The 22,911-nt window shown below is 46.0% G+C and overlaps 1 protein-coding gene across 11 annotated transcripts in view; it reads left to right on the top strand.

Annotated features, from left to right (window-relative positions):
• DPF3 (double PHD fingers 3) overlaps positions 1-22,911 on the top strand; it is a 474,508-nt gene that overhangs the window by 159,926 nt on the left and 291,671 nt on the right. The gene's annotated exons all lie outside the window — the stretch shown is intronic.

Genomic DNA, 22,911 nt, shown 5'->3' on the forward strand with positions numbered 1-22,911 from the left:
TGCTCCCTACTGCTCCATTTATGCTGCGCACTTTTCGGCCCCCCTGTTTTCAGGTTGAGTGTCGGCATCGGTGGTCATAGCTCCATCGTTTATTCAATTCATATATTACCTATTTACCAGGGGCACCTGGTTTTGGCTTTAAGATAAAACTGATCCAGTACTGAAGTAAGAATGTGGTCTAATTATTTAAAGAGACTTCCTTTTGAGGAAGTCACTTTTGGTCTGCTCTAGTTCTTAAAACTCTTAGAAATTAGTAAAAGCATGTTTTATCTGGATGTATTCAGTATCATTCCAGTCCTTTTAGCTTTGAAACATTGGGCGCAGGAGTTGGCAGCGTAGACTGTCACAGAGTAGGAGTTGTTTTATTTGGTTTGGCTATCATATTGTCTTTTCTATAGTACCTCCCTTTAACTGATAAGATACTGGGAGTGTATATAGTGTGTGTGTGTGTGTGTGTGTGTGTGTGTGTGTATTAAACGAATACAAATAAATATATATACACATACTGTGTGTATATGTGTGTGTGTGTGTGTGTATATGTATGTGTATATATATATATATATATATATATATATATATATATATATATATATATATATATATACAGTGCCTACAAGTAGTATTCAACCCCCTGCAGATTTAGCAGGTTTGATAAGATGCAAATAAGTTAGAGCCTTCAAACTTCACACAAGAGCAGGATTTATTAACAGATGCATAAATCTTACAAACCAAAAAGTTATGTTGCTCATTTAAATTTTAATAAATTTTAAACATACAAGTGTGGGTCAATTATTATTCAACCCCTAGGTTTAATATTTTGTGGAATAACCCTTGTTTGCAATTACCGCTAATAATCGTCTTTTATAAGCCCTGATCAGGCCGGCACAGGTCTCTGGAGTTATCTTGGCCCACTCCTCCATGCAGATCTTCTCCAAGTTATCTAGGTTCTTTGGGTGTCTCATGTGGACTTTAATCTTGAGCTCCTTCCACAAGTTTTCATTTGGGTTAAGGTCAGGAGACTGACTAGGCCACTCCAACACCTTGATTTTTTGCCTCTTGAACCAGGCCTTGGTTTTCTTGGCTGTGTGCTTTGGGTCGTTGTCTTGTTGAAAGATGAAATGACGACCCATCTTAAGATCCTTGATGGAGGAGCGGAGGTTCTTGGCCAAAATCTCCAGGTAGGCCGTGCTATCCATCTTCCCATGGATGCGGACCAGATGGCCAGGCCCCTTGGCTGAGAAACAGCCCCACAGCATGATGCTGCCACCACCATGCTTGACTGTAGGGATGGTATTCTTGGGGTCGTATGCAGTGCCATCCAGTCTCCAAACGTCACGTGTGTGGTTAGCACCAAAGATCTCGATCTTGGTCTCATCAGACCAGAGAACCTTGAACCAGTCTGTCTCAGAGTCCTCCAAGTGATCATGAACAAACTGTAGACGAGCCTTGACATGACGCTTTGAAAGTAAAGGTACCTTACGGGCTCGTCTGGAACGGAGACCATTGCGGTGGAGTACGTTACTTATGGTATTGACTGAAACCAATGTCCCCACTGCCATGAGATCTTCCCGGAGCTCCTTCCTTGTTGTCCTTGGGTTAGCCTTGACTCTTCGGACAAGCCTGGCCTCGGCACGGGAGGAAACTTTCAAAGGCTGTCCAGGCCGTGGAAGGCTAACAGTAGTTCCATAAGCCTTCCACTTCCGGATGATGCTCCCAACAGTGGAGACAGGTAGGCCCAACTCCTTGGAAAGGGTTTTGTACCCCTTGCCAGCCTTGTGACCCTCCACGATCTTGTCTCTGATGGCCTTGGAATGCTCCTTTGTCTTTCCCATGTTGACCATGTATGAGTGCTGTTCACAAGTTTGGGGAGGGTCTTAAATAGTCAGAAAAGGCTGGAAAAATAGATAATTAATCCAAACATGTGAAGCTCATTGTTCTTTGTGCCTGAAATACTTCTTAATACTTTAGGGCAGGGTTCCCCAACTCCAGTCCTCAAGGCCCACCAACAGGTCATGTTTTCAGGATTTCCCTTGTATTGTACAGGTGATGCAATTATCACCTGAGCAATACTAAGGATTTCCTGAAAACATGATCTGTTGGTGGGCCTTGAGGACTGGAGTTGGGGAACCCTGCTTTAGGGGAACCAAACAGAATTCTGGTGGTTTGAGGGGTTGAATAATAAATGACCCTCTGAATAAACTTTTCACAATTTAAAAAAAAATTAAACAAAGAAATAACATTTTTTGCTGCAGTGCATTTCACACTTCCAGGCTGATCTACAGTCCAAATGTCACAATGCCAAGTTAATTCCGAATGTGTAAACCTGCTAAATCTGCAGGGGGTTGAATACTACTTGTAGGCACTGTATATATACATACATACATACATACAGTGGGGAAAATAAGTATTTGATACACTGCCAATTTTGTAAGTTTTCCCACCTAGAAAGAATGGAGAGGTCTGTAATTTTTATCGTAGGTATACTTCAACTGTGAGAAATAGAATCTAAAAATAAGAATATTATGTAAGCCAAAATATCATTTGGTCAGATATATAATTTAACTAGCTGAAGAGCCCGGCGCTGCCCGGGCATAGTAACTAACTGTGGTTAGTTATAGCAAATTATAATTATCCTCCATCCCCTAGTCCCATGCCCATATACCCATCATACATATCCTCCATCCCATAGTCCCGTGCCCATATACCCATCATACATATCCTCCATCCCATAGTCCCGTGCCCATATACCCGTCATACATTTACTCCATCCCATAGTCCAGTGCCCATATACCCATCACACATCCTCCATCCCATAGTCCCGTGCCCATATACCCATCATACATATCTTCCATCCCATAGTCCAGTGCCCATATACCTATCACACATCCTCCATCCCATAGTCCACCATTATGACATCATAGTGAGCGACGGGGTTTGCAACCTATGATGACGTCAGCGTCGCCATGGCAACTATTATGACATCATAATGAGGGGTGGGGCTTGATACACACACACACTTTTTCCCCATTATGTAGATAGGGGCAAAATTGTTTCCCATGCCCATACACCCATCACACATCCTCCATCCCATAGTCCCATGCCCACATACCCATCATACATATTCACCATCCCATAGTCGAGTGCCCATATACCCATCACACATCCTTCATCTCATAGTCCCATGCCCATATACCCATCATACATATCCTCCATCCCATAGTCCCGTGCCCGTATACCCGTCATACATATCCTCCATCCCATAGTCCAGTGCCCATATACTCATCACACATCCTCCATCCCATAGTCCCGTGCCCATATACCCGTCATACATATCCTCCATCCTATAGTCCAGTGCCCATATACCCATCACACATCCTCCATCCCATAGTCAACCATTATACATCATAATGAGGGGCGGGGCTTGATACACACACATTTTTTCCCCATTATGTAGATAGGGGCAAAATTGTTTGGTGAATTGGAACGCGCGGGGTTAAAATTTCGCCTCAACATAGCCTAGGACACTCTTGGGGTCCAGACGTGTGACTGTGCCAAATTTTGTGGCTGTAGCTGCGACAGTGCGGTTGCCAATCCCGGACATACACACATGCATGCATACATACACACACTTGAGCTTTATATATTAGACTAGCTGAAGAGCCCGACGTTGCCTGGGCATAGTAACTAACTGTGGTTAGTTATAGCAAATTATAATTATCCTCCATCCCATAGTCCCGTGCCCATATACCCATCATACATATTCACGATCCCATAGGCCCGTGCCCATATACCCATCATACATATCCACGATCCCATAGGCCCGTGTCCATATACCCATCATACATATCCACGATCCCATAGGCCCGTGCCCATATACCCATCAAACATATCCTCCATCCCATAGTCCCATGCCCATATACCCATCATACATATTCGCCATCCCATAGTTGAGTGCCCATATACCCATCACACATCCTTCATCTCATAGTCCCATGCCCATATACCCATCATACATATCCTCCATCCCATAGTCCTGTGCCCATATACCCATCATACATATCCGCCATCCCATAGTCCCGTGCCCATATACCCATCATACATATCCTCCATCCCATAGTCCAGTGCCCATATACCCATCACACATCTTCCATCCCATAGTCCCGTGCCCATATACCCATCATACATATCCACCATCCCATAGGCCCGTGCCCATATACCCATCATACACATCCTCCATCCCATGGTCCCGCGCCCATATATACCCATCATACATATCCTCCATCCCATAGTCCAGTGCCCATATACCCATCACACATCCTCCATTCCATAGTCCACCATTATGACATAATGAGCGGCGTGGGTTGGAAGCTATGATGAATCAGTGCCGCCATGGCAATCATTATGACATCATAATGAGGGGCGGGGTTTGATTCCCACACACTTTTTCCCCATTATGTACATAGGGGCAAAATTGTTTGGTGAATTGGAACGCGCGGGGTTAAAATTTCGCCTCACAACATAGCCTAGGACGCTCTCGGGGTACAGACGTGTGACTGTGCCAAATTTTGTGGCTGTAGCTGCGACGGTGCGGATGCCAATCCCGGACACACACACACACACACACACACACACGTACATACAAACATACACAGATTGAGCTTTATATATTAGACTAGCTGAAGATCCTGGCGCTGCCCGGGCATAGTAACTAACTGTGGTTAGTTATAGCAAATTATAATTATCCTCCATCCCATAGTCCCGTGCCCATATACCCAACATATCTATCCTCCATCCCATAGGTCCGTGCCCATATACCCATCATACATATCCACGATCCCATAGGCCCGTGCCCATATACCCATCATACATATCCTCCATCCCATAGTCGAGTGCCCATATACCCATCACACATCCTCCATCCCATAGTCCAATGCCCATATACCCATCATGCATATCCTCCATCCCATAGTCCCGTGCCCATATACCCATCATACATATCCGCCATCCCATAGTCCCATGCCTATATACCCGTCATACATATCCTCTATCCCATAGTCCAGTGCCCATATACCCATCACACATCCTCCATCCCATAGTCCCGTGCCCATATACCCGTCATACATATCCTCCATCCCATAGTCCAGTGCCCATATACCCATCACACATCCTCCATCCCATAGTCAACCATTATGACATCATAATGAGCGGCGGGGCTTGCAACCTATGATGACATCCGCGTCGCCATGGCAACCATTGTGACATCATAATGAGGGGCGGGGCTTGATACACACACACTTTTTCCCCAGTATGTAGATAGGGGCAAAATTGTTTGGTGAATTGGAACGCGCGGGGTTAAAATTTTGCCTCACAACATAGCTTAGGACACTCTCGGGGTCCAGACGCGTGACTGTGCCAAATTTTGTGGCTGTAGCTGCGACGGTGCGGATGCCTATCCCAGACATACACACATACACACCCTTGAGCTTTATATATTAGATTACATTACGGTGCACCACTGTAATCTCCTAAACAGCTATTTGTAATCAATACACATTTTTACAGACCTGAAAAATGCTCCGAATATCATATTTGGAACTGTTAGTGATCGTGTAAACCCCCTTGATGCTGCTGTGTATAGCAACAGCAGTGTTTAGATGCGTCACAGATGGAACTCCCTCTTTAACCCCATTAGCATCATGTGAGTTGGTTAAAGCAAACCTGTCAGCAGGATTGTGCACAGTTACCTACATACATTGTCATGTTGCTACTGTTATACTGATTAATATAATACCTGGGGTGCATAAATCTGTGGTGTGGTTCTTGTGTAATCAGTGTTAGGAGTTTTCAGATAATGATATGTCTGTGCTCCAGGGCGGGACTGTGGGCAGAGTCTTATCTTCCTGCTCTAGGCCAGAGAAACCAAGGAAAGATCTACCAACAAGCCGTTCCGAAGCACAAACAGTCTGTCTCTTACTCTGTATTTATGATGAGGAACATGTTTGTGCTTCTGGTCGGCCTGTAGATAGGTCTTTCCTTGGTTTGTTTGGCTTACAGCAGATAGATAAGCCTCTGTCTACAGTCTCGCCCTGTAGAATGAGAATATCATTAACTGAAAACTTCTAACACTGATTACACAAGAACCACAAGATGGATTTCTTCACCTCAGGAATCATTTTAATCAGTATAACAACAGCAACATAACAATGTCTGTAGTTTACTTAGCAAAATCCTGCTGACAAGTTCACTTTAAGGATAAATCTCTGCCGAATGGTCGCTCTGTTCATTTACCGTTTGGGCTCATGTCACCTGCAGGCTCCAAAATACACGGATCCAAACAGGAAATGGATTGGGTGACCTGCGGGTCAACCTCTTTTGCTCCCTATTTAGCCCAGGGATGTAGTGCCGCACAGCCATTGAGGAGACATTACTGACGGCTGCTGCCATGGCTTTATTTCCCTTAGGCTGGAGTCACACTAACCTGCGCAAAATACGCTCTGTATTTTACATGCGTAATACGGATGAATGACCCCTAAACAGTGCTCCGTAGGTCATCCGTAAGCAAGGTGTGGTCGCGTATTTTGCACATGTGTGCATCCGTATGTAATCCGTGTGGCATCCGTATGCAATCCGTATGGCGAGATTTTCTCGCAGCCTTGCAAAATGGACATTTAACGGTTTTCAGGCCTGCAAACAATTTAAATCATTAGCCTGCACCCTATTTAGACACTCAGAAACAGGTGGCTGCCTACATTCTGTACATTTGTCACCTTGCTTTCACGAGGTGTGTTGGTGTTCTTTGTGCAGCATGGCAGAGGGTCTGACATTCAATACAACTGAGCAGGTTCTCTTTACCTGGCTTTTGTCACGGCGCTTTGGCCAACCATATCCTGTGATAGTGGATCCGCTGAGGAGGAGACGCATGTGGGTACATCCACTTTTGAGGCAACGACTCACAAGAGGTCATTTTCACCGCCTCTATTCGTCTCTGCGGGAGCATCCGGAGAAATTTTACCAGTACTGTCTTATGAGCATTTCCACATTTGATCACCTCTTGGAGACAGTGCGCCCTGGGATAACCTTTCAGGACACTATGATGCGCAAAGCCATAGCTGCAGAGGAGCGACTTCTACTCACAATACGGTATGTACTACACAACCACATTCTCTATGTTCATAATGTGTGTGTTAATTTATGTTTTTTGGCCTTCTTGGACAAAGTTTAATGCCCTCATCTTACTCAAAATATGTTTCACCTGACACAGCAGAATGTTACATATAATATGTCCTGCATATCACTTAGTCATTGTGCCACCAAATATGTGTGTGTTGTTCTCTCTCATTTCCTAACAAGTTTGGTCGGCATGTATCTGATTTTTTTTTAACTTTAGCCATTCTAAAATGTACTATTTCTGTTGTTCTACAGCTTCCTGTCCACTGGCCTGTCTTATGCCGCCCTCCACCATGAGTTTCTCATTGGAAAGTCAACCATTTCAGGCATAGTGAGGTCTACATGTGCACAAATCTGGACAAGACTCCATCAGGTTGTCCTACCCGAGCCCAGGATGGAAGACTGGTTAAGGATTTCAAGGGACTTTGAGGAGGACTGCCAGTTTCCAAATTGTATTGGGGCCCTGGATGGCAAACATATCAGGGTGCGTAAGCCGCCGAACTCAGGCTCCCAATTCTTCAATTATAAACAATACTTTTCTGTTGTATTGTTGGCTCTGGTAGACCCTCAATACAAGTTTATAATTGTTGACATTGGGGCGTATGGAAGGACGGGAGACTCTAGAGTCTTCAATACTTCCATAATGGGTCGGCGGCTATGCACCAACCAGTTGAATCTACCACCACCACGCCAGCTACCAGGCTCCCCCGAACAATCAGTCCCTTATGTCCTTGTGGCAGATGAGGCCTTTCAGTTATCACGCAATGTCATGAGGCCATATCCCCAGCGCAACCTTGACTACAGGCGCAGAATTTTTAACTTGCGACTATCACGTGCTAGGCGACTGGTGGAGTGTTCCTTTGGGATTCTTTGTGCCAAATGGTGGGTACTCCAGTCTGCCATTCAGTTGAGTGAGCAAAATGTGAATGAAGTTGTCAAAGCCTGTGTTGTTCTGCATAACTTCACCAGGATACATGATTGTTCCTCCTCTGATGGTGTTGTGCGTAGGCCGGACAGTGTGCGCAGGGTGAGACCACCTATCATCCCTCAACGTAGACCGCTCTCTGGCCTCAAAGTGCGTGATATATTCACGAATTACTTTATCTCACCTGAGGGGGCAACTTCTTGGCAAGAGAATGCTGTGTCTATGTTATAATTTGTTTCTTTAAAAGTGTGTCTAAATATATATTACTCAAGCCTTTATGATTCTATGACTGTTTCATTGCATTGGTTGGTGTCTGTTATTATGTTGTGAGGGATTGTGAAAAATCACACAGAGACGTTAACTAGAGTAGACAAATTTTTAGTTTTGCCTTTTTTTTGTTTTGCTTAAAGGCAAACATAAATTTGCCATAAACACAAATTTGGCAATGGCCAAAATGACCCTTTGGGCCTTCTTTAACTTGGTGTAACATTAACATTACAGAAAAAAACTGCAACAAACATTATGCAATAACAACATTGCTGCATGCCTACATTAACCTTGATTAGGCAACAAAGGGTGAGCTCCATTACCTACATAAAGTCAATAAGATAACACTCACATTTCCTCATAATGTTATCCAATCATAGAAAGATTCCACCATGACAGGCAAGGCTACCTCACATCTTTCACACAGATATTACCTGTCTGTAGAACAGACAATATTTAAGCATGCTATACTGGAAAGGATGAAAATACAAAACTCACTTGTTAAGACATAGAGAGAGCGTGATATTCTGAATGCTGGTCGCCTCAAATTGTTTTACTAGAGATTGTTAACAACAAAGTTGACTACTTAAACTAAAGGCAAGCACGCCTTTCCTATGCGTTAGCAAGTGACTAGTGTATTTTCATCCTATCATGTAACAGTATAGCGCATTTAAATATTCTCTTTTATACACACATGTAATATCTGTGTGAAAGGCGTGAGGTAGCGTTGCCTGTCATGATGGCTTGTTTCATATGTTTGGAAAACATTGTTTAAAAATGTGAGTGTTAAATTATGTTCTAAATGTTGGTGATGGAGAACACCTGTTTTTTGGTCTAGATTAGAAGCACCAGTTACATGTCACTGGACATCTCCAAACTTTTGAATCAAAAATCCTCATATGTAGGGGAAGGGGAACGTGGAGGACCAGCCTGTGGGTGCTGCTGGACATTGTGGGCAACATCGCCCTGTGTGGGGCCATACTGTTGCCCATGATGCTGTAGTTGTCCAGCCTCCTGGGCCTGTTGGGGATACTGGCCAGATGGTAATGATGATGGTGAGGGGCTTCTTGTTGGCTCTGGTAGGCCCGTGGCTCATACCCACCAAGATAGCCAGATCGTCCCCAACCAGGTTGGGACCAGCCTCCAACACTGGGTGGGTACAAGTGGCCATATTGGTGGGGTTGGCTTGAGGAAGACATTTGGGGCTGCGGAATAGAAGGATGGGTAGGGGGAGGAAGGGGTTGAGGTGTTGGCCCACGTATTAGGGGCTGTTCAGACCCTGCTTGACCAAGCATCTGTGTGGATGGTCTCATGCACATTAAATTTCTTGGTGAGAGCTGCCACCTCTCCAGAAATTCAAACACCTCATGTGGGGTATTGGGGGGGGGGTGCTTGCATCAAGCAGGATCTGAATACATCCCCTAATACGGAGCCTGACCTCACGGGTAAGGGCACGGAGATAAAGGGTGAGGCTACGTGCATAGGCCTCCTCACCATCATCTGTGGTGACTCTGGACAAGTAATTCAGCACCCCTGTGTCCACATTGGTCCTGCTCTCTTGAATGGTGACCTGGCGCCTTCTTCTTATTCGCCGTGATGCTAGAGCAGCCTGTGGGGAGGGCCTGATCTGGGCAGTTGGGCTGCTGCTCAAGTTGCCCTGCTCTTCCAGGATGGGTGAGTTTGCAGCAGCAGACCGTCCTGGTGGTGTGTTGTGTAGGGCAGCCATTGTGTGTTCTGGTGATGCCTCCTCTTCAGCCATCCTTCTTGTAGGGGGAGAAGATGGGCCAGCCACCTCATCCCCTACAGGATCTATAATGGGCTCTGCCTCTGAGGCCGTTCCTCGATCCGTAAGGTTGGATTGAGTTCTGTTATGAAATAGAACAGAGGCAAAAATACATCAATATTTTTGTCCCTGTAAAGTATTTGTGTAATGTTTTTGTGTCATGTGGTGTGAGGTATGTACTTACGGTCTCAGAGCCAGAATTGGGGCGAGGAAGTTCAGCCGGTCATAGTAGATATATTTGCGCTTTACATGGCCAGCATCACCACTCCTGGACCGCTGCTGGCGTTCCCGGCGGTACTGGTCCCGGATGCTTCTCCACCGTTTCATCACATCTTCCACTGCAATGTGACAGGAAAGAATGTCAAAATCACATATTTGAGAGGTCACATTTTCTACCAGTAGTCTAGGCATGGGGCCTTCTGGGGTGTGCGTTCTAACCATGGTGGCATATGTAATTGGGCCGATACCCAGAGTCTCATTATCTCCACTGAAACTAATTTTATTGGCTAGGAGGATGAGGAGCTTGTGGCCTAACCCCTAATTATGGCTGTGTGAAGCCACGTGTCACATACTAATGTAACGGCCTCATGAGGCTAATAAAAGTACATGCACAGGAAGGGGGGGTGCTGAATCTAGATTCCTTTTATAGCGTGCGCTAAGGTTAATGATATTTTTATGGTTGCACTTACGAATTTTCTGCTGCTCATCATGTGGTGTGTCACCAAAGTCATGGTACATCTGGCGACAGATGCGCCTCCATGACGCCTCCTTTCTTGTGCGGTTCGCATAGTTTGCGTCACGTGGGTCCCATATTTCTGGCCGCTCCTGCACCAGCACAATGAGCATCTCTACATTTATATATGTGGACGCCATGCTGCTGCTGTACTCCGTGGAGGCTGACTTCCTGGATGTCTGGAGCGCTTTTTTAGCTCATTTGCATGTCTACGCTTCCCGATGATGGATTGGCCCATTTCCTGTTCACCAGCCAAAAGACCTGCGTATTGCTCGCAGGTCACACGTGTGTTCCGTGTGTAATGCGTATTTTTTGCGCACCCATAGACTTGCATTGGCGTACTACGGGCGTAGTACGCTGACAATTGCAGCATGCTGCGAGTGGCACGGAGCGTAGGATACTGAGGAGAAATATACGCCTGGTGCGAGTGACCCCATAGAAAATCATTTGTCCGTGTCTAATGCGTTCTTTTTGCGCCTCTCACTCTCCCGTATTCCTCGCCAGTGTGACTCCGGCCTTAGCCGACAACTCGGCATGGATTTTCTCCTAGCCACCAACCCTGATGAATTTAAATAGAGGAAACACATCTGGAGATTGTCCAGGGCAGTCTGTGGCAATTGGAGTTATGCCCCTCTTAATTGGTTGAAGGATCTACTTAGGGTCCCGTTTCACATAGCAACGCACCAGCGATCCCGACAACGATACGACCTGGTAAGGATCGCTGGTACGTCGCTACATGATCGCTAGTAAGCTGTCAAGCAGGCAGATCTCTTCAACGACGCAGCAATGATACGGCGATCTGTATAACGACCTCGGCGGTTGTTGGGACCTTGTCACACAGCAGCGATTCTGGCGACTCCCGCCTGCGTCCCTGAGTTCTGCGTCGCCAACGAGGTCGCTCGTCGGCGTCAAACACAGCGATGCGTGCTGGCCAGTGGGACACCAGCGATCAAAAAATGGCCCAAAACATTCGAGCACGATCAGCGATATCCAGCGGGGGGGGTGCCGGTTGCCGCTATGTGTCACATGTAGCGAGATCGCTGGCGAGGTGGCTGTTGCGTCACAAAATCTGTGTCGTTTCAGCGATCTCGCTAACGATCTCATTATGTGAGACGGGGCCTTTAGACATCCCCTGCATCACTATATGGACTGGATGAGACTATTTCTATGATTACTTATATGACCTTTATGTCTTGAGATATAGCCTCATAATATACCCCATAAGATTATACTAACACTGTATAGGTGTCTTGACTGTGTAACGCAACTAGTAAATAAATGTCTGTGTGTTTCTGTTTGTCTATATAGCCAGGAGTGCAACATTTTAGATTCTACATTAAAGGTTATGTTTTATCCAACTCTTTCGCTATTGATTATTTGCACATTTTTGCTGTGTCATACATTTTTTTATTTGTGTGAGCTGCTTGGGATTTCCGTCAACCCAATTTACATACTTGTCCTAGTGATCACCTGGACATAGCAGTTGTGTCACTCGTTGTGGTATTTCATATTGCTGTTGATTTGCTGCTAAACTTCATTTACTTGTATGGATCTGAGGAACTGTAATACCAGGCACAACACAAGGACAAAGGTTGCACTGTGTCTGGTAAAAGTTGAAGGTTGAAGTGCTGCAGGACCTTCATCCTTGTAATTAGCATGCATTGTCTTAGGAAATATGGACAGCTCTAACTTCAGCGTAATTACATAGCGGTGTGCTGATTATTGGGATACCAGTACTAGTATAGATGTCAGATTGTGTTTGGGTACACCTTAACCTGCAGGGTGCAGCATGCAATAATAAAACTCTTTACTTATCCCCAGAACAGGCACCATTCCCTTGATCTCAAACTTGTGTCTCCCAACGATCAATTGCTGTAAACCATGTCACGTGACTGCTGCAGTCCCTGCCAATCGTTATCAGGAGCCCATCGCTTTCCAGCCTCCTGACTTATTGGCTGTTGGAGGGAGGTGGACGCTCCGGCTTGAATAACTGTTTAGGCCAGAGGTCTCAAACTGCATTCCTCAAGGGCCGCAAACAGGTCATGTTTTCAGTATTTCATTGTATTGCACAGGTGATAATTTAATCACCTGCACAGATAATGATTCTAGCACCTTGTGCAATGCTAAGGAAATCTTGAAAATACGCATGGTTTGCGACCCTCGAGGAATGCAGTTTGAGACCCATGGTTCAGGCCAACAGCATCGTTGTACCACTGACCTGAACTGTGCACCCACCTGATGCTGCTATATGAGGCAACTTTGCCTTTGCAGCATTTGAATCGCAGTGGGGCTTGAGATAGACAGCTGGCACTAGGAGCTGACATCTCCAGTGCTGCACTTACAAACTCACTAGGAAAAAGGTTGTAAGAATCGGGAATACACTGGTTAGTCCCCTTGTCAATCAGAACTAACCAATAAAATATTAAAGGTGACCTGTCACTTCCAGGATCGCTATTCACCTCAGATATGGTTAAATCATGTCTGGAAGGTTATTGGAGCAACAGCTACAGGTAGAAAATGAATTTATATTCTACCTGCAGCCACTTGCTTTCAGTCCGCGGGTGGGAGCAGGGAGCCGTTGGGGTATGTGCACACATTGAGGATTTCGATGCGGATCCGCATCTCTTTCTCTCTCTCTCTCTCATCCGCACACCAAAAGCGCATTACAATCCGCAAGAAATCCACATCAATTCTGCATGAAATCCGCAAGCAGTTTTCCCTGCGTTTTCTGTCAAGAGATGCGGATTTTGTGCAGAAAATTTTGCAGACTAATCCGCAACGTGTGCACATACCCTTAAGCTGGAGTCACACATAGCGACTCACCAGCGATCCCGACAACGATATCAACGTGTCAGGATCGCTGGTAAGTCGCTATGTGATCGCTGGGGAAGCTGTGTTCGTTAGTTACCAGCGCGCTGATGCAGGGAGCTGGTAACTAACGTACACATCGGATATGCAAGGGACGTGCGTCCCTTAGATACCTGATGTGTACGTTAGTTACCACCTCACTGCATCAGCGCGCTGGTAACTGACGTACACATCGGGTATCCAAGGGACGCACCCTTGGATACCCGATGTGTACGCTAGTTACCAGCTGGTCGCTGGTCTCCCGCCTGTCACACGCAGTGATGCATGCTGGCCAGCGGGAGACCAGCGATGAAAGAAATGTCCAGCGGTTTCCAAGAGCGATCAGCGATACCGGCAGGGGGGCCGGTCGCTGATCGCTGTCACACACAGCGATCTCGCTGGTGAGATCACTGTTGTGTCACAAAACTTGTGACTCAGCAGCGATCTCGCTAGCGAGATCGCTATGTGTGACGGGGCCCTTACAGTCACCACTCATTGTACAGTGATCGCAGCTGTAATCACTCCCTGACTGACAGCCAGCAAGCTGTTTGTACAGTGTTTCTGTGCAGCATGTGTATTCAGATCAGGCTGTCAATCAATGTGCAGGGGAGTTATTAAAGCGCAATCACCGTGTAGTCAGTGGTCACTCTAACAGCCCTCTGCAGTTCCTCGATGACTGGTAGCGAGTGGCTGAAGGGAGAATATCACTTTATTTTACTGTAGACCTGCTTCCAGTAAGCTGGCCAGACATGATTTAGATGCTTTTTACCTAGAGATTACCACTATACCTGCAGGTATGTTTTGTTTTGGAAGCTACATGGAGAAACAAGCAAGTTTTAATAAAACATTGTTTGCAAAGTTAAGGAGGGAATACCCCTTTAAGAATAGTAATTTTAATTAAATTTAATTATGATTATTATTAAAAGATCAGTTAAATGGATCCTGTTACTTTTAGAAAAAGCAATATAGCACAACTATGGCAAAATGTACATGTGTATAAAGTAAGTTGCAAATGCAGTTAGTGAAATGTATAAGAACAGCCAATGTAAACTGCAAAATAAGGTGATTGTCGAGAAATTTTCTGGAACTAGATCTGCAGTGATCAGATCTGTAGTACATCTGTACTTCCCTTTGTTTGTAGCGTTTCTAGTGTAAAAACTGATTCTGTGAAACATGCGCATGTAATAACACATAGCCCTGCTCTCCTTCCTTTTGTCTGCACCACCTGTGTACATTACAGCAGAGCTATAAGTCTTTATAAACACATCTAGCCGTTCATCTCACAGTAGTCATTGTGGTGGGAGTACAGCAGAGCCGACATTGTCCTGAAATGGAAGCTGCAAGAGGTGTTTCTATTGATGCATGTCTTCTCTATTCTACATCGATGGCGCAGAGATCAGAACTGTGTATCATTACATGTCTCGCATAGATAAAGCTTTTATGGGAGCATGTTCTTTTTTTCATCTGTATGATTCCTTCTGCTTTTAATTGGTCAACATCATTCTGGAGAAAAAGTACACTCCCCCAGAGGAGAATTTCAGCTTGTGCCCCCTCGATCTTTACAAGCTAATATCAATATCAAGGAAAACACTACTATGTGTTGTTCAGCTCTGTAGCCAATATTCCATGATGTGGTCAGGTGTTTGCATGTTATATGGTGAAACGGTCCTTTTAAAAACCTTAGTATGCATTGGTTAACAAAGGAGAAGTACACTTTAGTTTGCTTCCCAGCAGGACAGCATAAACTTTATCAAACTGGAATGTTTTCAAGGGTAGCCGTTGTTTGGTAGGGAGAGCGCAGTGTCTGACACTGGTCATCTCAAGGTTGAGTGTCGAGATAATTCACCACAGTGTCGAAACATCTGAATACAAAATTCTCCTGAAAAGTGTGAGAAGACTTGATTAGAATACCCTAATCTACTTCAGGCTGATGCTGAGTATAATCAGTTTGTTCTTGCAACAGTAATTACAGAGGGAAAGCTTTAGTATTGAGTGAGACAATCATTTGACCTACTTATTTGACAAACTTTTAAAGTCTCTTTCATCCGTTTGCTACACCTCCCATAAATCATAAGACTGCGTTACTCTTTGTTGTGAGCTGTAGAGGTATTAATGGGAAACCTAAGGTATACCTTATTATAAATGACGTATGGTGATAATGGTGTTACAATTCTGTTTCCTGTTGAGGGAAATTTCACATTTATCATCTCTCCTTTCAGTACGTGACACGGTTATTGAGCCTACAAGTCCCCAAACTGAACACTACTCACATGAACTTCTCAAAACCATTTTGATTTTGCTTATTTTGTAGTTGGTCTTTGCTAACTGACTTCTAGTTTGTTGTCCGTACGTTTCTCTTGCTATTGTAATCCATATTACTGCTTGTTACTGCTTGTTGAGGTCAGTGACTCATGATGGCTGTCTCCACCCAGGACACAAAATATGTGTATTGTGTCCAAAGATACTGGCCCAAAACATACTAAGCAGCTTATGCCAGTGTAATGGGATTGGTGCACAGACTTCCAGCTTTTATTTAAGGTGATTTACACACAAAAAAAATGCATTAACCATTTACATATTGCATCCATTTTTTACACAATCCATTCATTTTCACAGGCTCAAAAGTAATAGGAAAATTGACTTAACTGTTGGCGCTTATCCTGTTATACTTAAGTGTTGCAAGGATTTTCTCTACAACACATTTATTAAAGTAAAAGTAAAGTGGACAACTCCTTTAATATATTCACTTAGGAAATGAAGTTATGTAATTTTTATCTGAATATCTTATGTGAATATTACATATTCTCTGTAAGCACAAGTAAGTACAAAACCACCATTAATTCTTTTAATAGTGATGAGCGAGCGTGCTTGGAGTGTCTTCTGGGTGCTTGAAAAATATGTTTGCGTCCCCACGGCTGCATGTCTTGTGGCTGTTAAACAGTCGCAACACATGCAGGGATTGCCTAACAAACCGGCAACACAGCCAAGCATTCAACTGTGGTACTCGCACATAGCATGCGAGTTGCTCTGATAACACGTTATACGAGCACGCTCACTCATCACTATTATTTAACTATCTTTCCATTGTAAGTAGACTTAAAGGGAATCTGTCACCCCATTTTTTGAGTATCAGCTGCTGGCATCGCCATCAGGAGCTTATCTACAGCATTCTGTAATGCTGTAGATAAGCCCCCGATGTAACCTGAAAGAGAAGAAAAATAAGTTATATTATACTCACCCAGGGGCGGTCAGGGTCCGGTTTTGGTCCGATGGCTGAGTATAATATAACTAATTTTTGTTATCTTTCAGGTTACATGTGGGGAAATCTAAACTGCCCCAGAGCAGACCCCAAAGGAATAGACAGTCCTCAAACATATATTGTCAGTGAGACAAGATTAAAACACAAGCACAGGTAGGAAAATAGGCTGAGCAAACGATGGGGCCCACACTAACTAGAAAGGACAGGAAAGGAAAGACACTGTCTGCAATCATGCAAAAAACCCTGCAAAAATGTCCATCACTTCTGATAGCAAAAACTTTGAAGTCACTGGACCTCTCCCACTATATCAGCACTCTGGCATATTCTGAAAGCAGAGCAAAAAGAGGCCAATCTAATAAGGGACAAAAAACAAACTGACACAAACAGTAACATAAGGATGGAAATTCAGCACAGCCCCAGACGGGCCTGGCTGATCACACACAACTGAATAGACAAAACCAAATCAAATGTGAACAATAGCAATGAACACTTAGTTTCCAGTTCAGTCCCTGCATGCTCAAGCTAAGACCGCAGGAGGCAGGAAAAATCACAAGCAGGGATAGAGGGAGTCAGAGACTCCCGATGTCCAATCGTCATCCTCATTATCAGGTGGCAGGCCTCTGTCAATTAGATCAGCTCCATTACCTCTTGTAACCACCAGAGGGAGCCTGGAAAGAGAACTCGCGACTCCTCTGTCAATTCAACCAGCTCCACTACCTTCACTAGCAACCAGAGGCAGGCCAGAAAGTGAATTCACAACAGTACCCCCCCCTTGAGGAGAGGTCACCGAACCCTCATCCACGCCACCAGGCCGATCAGGATGGGCCCGGTGAAAGGCACGAACCAATCTATCGGCATGAATGTCAGAAGCAGAGACCCAAGAATTATCCTCCTGGCCATAACCCTTCCATTTGACCAAGTACTGGAGTCTCTGTCTAGCCAAACGAGAATCTAATATGTTCTCTACCTCATATTCCACATTGCTTTTAACCAATACAGGGTCAGAAGGTGCCGCCATAGGAACTACTGGCTCAAGAAACCTCTTCAACAGAGATTTATGAAACACGTTATGGATTTTAAACGTAGCTGGAAGAGCCAATCGAAAAATCTCCAAAATCTTATAAGGTCCGATGAATCTTGGCTTGAACTTTGGAGATGCAACCTTCATAGAAATATTCTTTGACGACAAATAAACCATAACACCCACTTTAAACCGGGGACCAATGGTCCTATGCCGGTTGGAAAACCCCTGGGCTTTTTCCTGAGAGAGGGGCAACTTATCCACCACTTGGTCACAAATCTGCTGCATTCTCTCTACCACAGTGTCCACACTGCCCACCTGCCCTGAAGAAAATCGAGGATGAAACCCAAAGTTACAAAAAAAGGGCGACATCAAAGTGGCAGAACTAGCTCTATTGTTTAGCGCAAATTCGGCCAAGGGCAAAAATGAGACCCAGTTATCCTGATCAGCAGATATAAAACATCTCAAATAGGACTCCAAAGTCTGGTTTGTTCTCTGTCTGCCCATTGGTCTGAGGATGAAACGCAGAGGAGAAAGATAATTGAATTCCCAGATTGGAACAAAAAGCTTTCCAAAATCTGGAAACAAACTGGACTCCTCTGTCCGACACAATGTTCTCAGGAATCTCATGCAACCGAACCACCTGTTGTAAAAACAAGGGCACCAACTCTGAAGAAGATGGCAACTGGGAGTGGTACAAGATGGACCATCTTAGAAAATCTATCACAAATCACCCAGATAACAATCATTCTCTGAGAGACATGAAGATCAGAAATAAAATCCATTGAGATATGGGTCCATGGCCTCTTGGGCACCGGCAGGGGCATCAACAACCCACTAGAACGAGAACAGGGTTTAGACCGAGAACAAGTCCCACAGGACTGCACAAAATTCCTGACATCACGAGATAAGGCAGGCCACCAAAAAGACTGACTCACCAAATCTCTGGTACCAAAAATACCTGGATGACGAGCCAACTTGGAGCAATGAATTTCAGACATCACTCTCTTCCTCCACTGGTCAGGATCATACAATTTTCCCATAGGACAACGCTCAAATTTGTCCTCCTGAAATTCCTCCAGGGCACGTCTCAAATCGGGCGAGATGGCGGAAAGAACTACCCCCTCACCTAGTGTCATGGTCACATGTGTCTGGACGCAGATGATACTGCAAGGCGGACCCATAACACACGTGACCCTGGATACAGCGCCTCCAGTGGCGAATTTAAATAATAATACGTGCAGATGGATACACCGCCTCCACCTGGCGAATTTAGGTATTGCACGTTAACATAAATTCTGGAAACCCCGCCTCCTGTCTGGCGGATTTAAATCATAAGGGGGACCTGGGAAACATTAACAATGGTGGGCCCTGCGATAGGGAAAAGGGAAGTGGAGACCTCCTGAGCTCCCCTGAGCCAGTGTCCCTGCACTCCTAACGTTTCCTATGCCGGTTCCGCACCGGGCGCCGCACGCGTACCTCAAAGCCCTTGCTCGCCCTGACCCTAAACCCTCACTAGGGAATTGGTCGGTGCGGAAACTAATCCCACCACTGCACTAACAACACACATGAGGAAAGAAGACAATACAGGGGAAACACCACTTAGCTTTATGCTCTGTGCTTATGCTCCTGCAACAGAACCCTCCACCTGCGTGCGTCTTCTCCTCCACCCGGATCCATCACCATAGTGCAGCCTTGGAGCAGAGTCCACCACTAGTTGCTGCTGCTTAGTAACAGAGTCCCAAAGATGAGTTCAGCTTCTGCCACGAAGGCAAGCATGCTTGAGTCCAGCTCAGCAGCCAAGTCCCACATGGTGAGTGCCACTCTCCATAGTCGCCACTCCACCAGTCCATGCAGACACTTCCTGCCAACACCATCACTGCGACCCCACCACGCCATGCCAGCCCTTCGTCCAGACACCATAGCTGACACACGTCCCCCCTGGCTAAGCTGCGCAGGACTCCTCCTCATCTCCATCCTTCCACGAGGCTCTCACCAACTCAGAATCAATGAATGAATATCACCAGCAGTGATTGCACACCCTGAGACTCACTTATAGAGCCCCACACCTGATTCATAATTACGTGCACATTAAACCTAAAGTGCGATACCACTAACCACCACCGGGGACAGTCAAGCCACTTGGCACTTGCCAAAGTAAAAAAAGTTCACCCTGTGCAATTTAAAACTGTCAGATCAAATTCAGATCATGACAGTACCCCCTCCTTAATGAGGGGCCTCTGGACCCTCAAGACCTCCCCTCATTAGGGAAACACCTACAGCGGGGACGCCCAGATCCTGAGTTCACCCCACCACTACCTGACACTTCAGGTTTATGACAAACACACCGCTGGTATTGGCAATACAGTTCATTTTGGAGGAACCACTCATCTCCACAGTGCCGACCTGGGGAACGAGTTTATGTATGTGTATGTTTGTTATGAGCTGATCAGGCTCCACAACACACTTCCACAAGATGTTTTTTGGTGGCACCCATACATGCTCGTTCACACACAGGTCCGGACCTAAACGTTCATAGCACACATTTGTTTGTCACAATTGGTGAACTCATTCTGAACTAGACAGCAGAGGCGTCCCCCTGCATCACCACACTCACACCCCCGCTATTCACCAAGGGGTCACCACCCTCCAACCCTCTTCACCATGAGGTCTGCACCTCCCAGGGTTGGTTAATGGCGAGGGTGAGATTTGTCCCTACTCCCCCCCAGCACACCTGCCGCTCACACCAGGAGGAGAAGGGACCGGATATGGAGGAACATACACTCGCTGGTCACCTCCACACGACAAGGAGGGGGCGGCATTAAAGATTTGGCGTGAGCCCCGCGGACTCTACACCAGTCTGCTCATCACTGGAACGTACCCCTTCACCTCGGGGAATACCAAGCAGCTCCGTGGGGCACCATTCCTCCCACCTGCCTGGGTACGCCCGCGTGCATGAGCAAGTCCCACTCCCCAGCAGCGACTCTAGGGGCTTTTAGCCAGATCACAGTCGCCATTTTTTATTTTTTTTTTTTTCTCAGCAGAGGCCCCAGACCCAGATAACTGCTGCTGCAGCAGCGACGTAAACACTCCATGCCGCTCCCAGTCACCTCAGTGAAGCCCAGCAGCAACTGCTCACAGGTCACCACATGGCCAAAGGCCCTAGACCCTGACAATTGCTCACAGGTCACCACATGGCCAAAGGCCCTAGACCCTGACAATTGCTCACAGGACTCCACATGGCCAAAAGCTGCTCAGAGAACCAAAAAAAAAAAACTGCATGGGCTGGTGATAATGTCATGGTCACGTGTGTCTGGACGCAGATGATACTGCAAGGCGGACCCATAACACACGTGACCCTGGATACAGCGCCTCCAGTGGCGAATTTAAATAATACGTGCAGATGGATACACCGCCTCCACCTGGCGAATTTAGGTATTACACGTTAATATAAATTCTGGAAACCCCGCCTCCTGTCTGGCGGATTTAAATCATAAGGGGGACCTGGGAAACATTAACAATGGTGGGCCCTGCGATAGGGAAAAGGGAAGTGGAGACCTCCTGAGCTCCCCTGAGCCAGTGTCCCTGCACTCCTAACGTTCCCTATGCCGGTTCCGCACCGGGCGCCGCACGCGTACCTCAAAGCCCTTGCTCGCCCTGACCCTAAACCCTCACTAGGGAATTGGTCGGTGCGGAAACTAATCCCACCACTGCACTAACAACACACATGAGGAAAGAAGACAATACAGGGGAAACACCACTTAGCTATATGCTCTGTGCTTATGCTCCTGCAACAGAGCCCTCCACCTGCGTGCGTCTTCTCCTCCACCCGGATCCATCACCATAGTGCAGCCTTGGAGCAGAGTCCACCACCAGTTGCTGCTGCTTAGTAACAGAGTCCCAAAGATGAGTTCAGCTTCTGCCACGAAGGCAAGCATGCTTGAGTCCAGCTCAGCAGCCAAGTCCCACATGGTGAGTGCCACTCTCCATAGTCGCCAGTCCATGCAGACACTTCCTGCCGACACCATCACTGCGACCCCACCACGCCATGCCAGCCCGTCGTCCAGACACCATAGCTGACACACGTCCCCCCTGGCTAAGCTGCGCAGGACTCCTCCTCATCTCCATCCTTCCACCAGGCTCTCACCAACTCAGAATCAATGAATGAATATCACCAGCAGTGATTGCACACCCTGAGACTCACTTATAGAGCCCCACACCTGATTCATAATTACGTGCACATTAAACCTAAAGTGCGATACCACTAACCACCACCGGGGACAGTCAAGTCACTTGGCACTTGCCAAAGTAAAAAAAGTTCACCCTGTGCAATTTAAAACTGTCAGATCAAATTCAGATCATGACACCTAGGATGGCAGTAGGCTCGGTCACAATAAGAGAATCCGCAAAGAAACTCCTAGAAAGGGCATCCGCCTTAACATTCTTAGTGCCCGGAAGAAAAGAGACCACAAAATTAAAACGCGTGAAAAACAAGGCCCACCTAGCCTGTCTAGGATTCAAGCGTTTGGCTGATTCAAGATAAATCAAATTCTTGTGGTCGGTGAGGACCACAACTTGATGTCTAGCTCCCTCCAACCAATGTCTCCACTCTTCAAATGCCCATTTCATGGCCAACAATTCCCAATTCCCCACATCATAGTTGCGTTCAGATGGGAAGAATTTTCGAGAAAAGAAGGCACAGGGATTCATTTTAGAAGTCACCAAATCTTTTTGGGACAAAACAGCTCCTGCACTAATCTCAGAAGCATCTACCTCCACGTGAAATAGAAGTGAGACATCAGGTTTCCGTAGAACCGCAGCAGAAGTGAGACAGCCTCTGGAGACCAATTCAGCACATCAGCGCCCTTCTTGGTCAGATCAGTCAGTGGTTTGACAACACCAGAATAAT

This window comes from Dendrobates tinctorius, unplaced genomic scaffold, assembly GCF_039654945.1.
Source record: "Dendrobates tinctorius isolate UK_male_01 unplaced genomic scaffold, ASM3965494v1 ptg000194l, whole genome shotgun sequence".
Lineage (NCBI taxonomy): Eukaryota > Metazoa > Chordata > Amphibia > Anura > Dendrobatidae > Dendrobates > Dendrobates tinctorius.